We start from the raw sequence: 1830 nt of genomic DNA, 5'->3' as shown, positions 1-1830 counted from the left end.
CATAGCTAGTGAAGACAAGATTGATTTCAACATTAATCTTTAGTTCCCTTCTCAGTCTAAGAAGTGGAAATGCACAAGACTGATTGATAGAGTTGGTAAGCCAAGTAGAGAAAAGGAGGATGAATGGCAAGAGATGGGGCTTGAAAAGTAGGTTGTTAATTTATTAATAAAAGAGTGTTCTATGGCATAGTGCACTAGGGGGTGGTTGTGGAGGGGTCAGATTCTTGCTGTGTAGCATCCGGATCACAAATCATCCAAGGAATGGTGCAGGTGTGGACAGCTTCCTTCCATTGTGCTTGGGGTCACTATGAGTTGGGAGTCCAACTCAACAGCAGCTAAAAACAACATGTCATGTTGAGAAATCTAGACTTTATCCTTTGGGTGATCAGGAGTCCTGTAAGAATTTTGAAAAGTTATCACACATATTTTATTTATTTGTCTTAGGGAGTTTTATGGGGCCCCTGTGAACTTGGAATCCTCTTAGGATGCTTCTTCCGTCCTGAATGCTCTTTACTAATGCTTGAAAACAGGACAATGCAACAGAAATGAAATAAAGGAATACTCATTTGTGCCTTCTTATTCGTATTCATAAACTTGTTTCTAAAAAGACATGTTTTATGACATTTTAAAAGGCAATTGCACATTGGGGTTACTTTTGTAAGCATGGCCAGGCTCACATGTAATTGGAGAAAATATCTTTACGTTTCTTCTTTTTTTTTATGATATCCAAGCTTTTATTTTGGAACAATTTTAGATTTACATGAAAGTTGAAAAGATAGTACAGAGTTTCCATATGTCCTCGCCCAAGTTTCCCCTGATGTAAGCATTTTACATAATCTTGAAAACATGAAAATTTAATAACATAAACTATAACAATACTAAGCATATCAAATATCAAATAAACAAAGCTTACATTGAAATTCAGATACTACCCAGGAGCCCTGGTAGTGGTGTGGGTTAGACATTGGGCTAGTAACCAAAAGGTCAGTGGTTCAAATCATCCAGCTGTTCCGTAAGTGAATGATGAGACTCTTTGCTCCTATAAAGATTTGTAGTTTCAGATACACTATTTAGGGTCATTATGAATCAGAATTGACTTGATGGCAATGATATTTTATGGTGTAATAAAGGTTTAATTCTTAAGGCATTTTCAACATACATAACAGGAAATTTATTAATATTCAATAATGACTGCTTATGAATCAATAATTAAATGACAAAGAAGAAAAAATCTAAATGTCAAGTACCTTAATGAAAAATAACTCACTCAAAGTTATCACTAGACAAATTAAAATTAAAACAAGATAAAGTGCTCATTCACCGGATGCCAGAAGATAGAGCTTGATAACAGCAAGTGTTTTGAAGTGTTCCATGAAGCACATGTTCTCATTGCTGAAGTGTGACTTGTTCAATATTGTTAAGAAGGAGCATAGTTTAGTATCAATCAAAATGGAAAAATCCACATCTCTTTTAACACAGAAATCCATTTTTAGGGATAATTCATATTTGAAATTTTGTAAGTTTAGATGATTGAACCTCTTTACAACATAAATCTATATGAAAGTCATACTATTTATGCAATATACCATATATACTTATGTAAAAACTGAGTTTTTCAGCACATTCTTTTTTATAAATAAAGTCACACTTTATTAATATGTAAGTCAAAAGTATTTATTTATTTATTTAAAAAATCTTTTTATTGGGGCTCACACAACTCTTATCACAATTCATACAAACATCAATTGAGCAAAGCACCCTTATACATTCGTTGCCCTCGTCATTCTCACAATTTGCCTTCCACTTGGGTTCCTGGAATCAGCTCGGTTT

This window comes from Tenrec ecaudatus, chromosome 1 (assembly GCF_050624435.1).
Source record: "Tenrec ecaudatus isolate mTenEca1 chromosome 1, mTenEca1.hap1, whole genome shotgun sequence".
NCBI lineage: Eukaryota > Metazoa > Chordata > Mammalia > Afrosoricida > Tenrecidae > Tenrec > Tenrec ecaudatus.
This window is presented reverse-complemented; position numbering follows the sequence as displayed.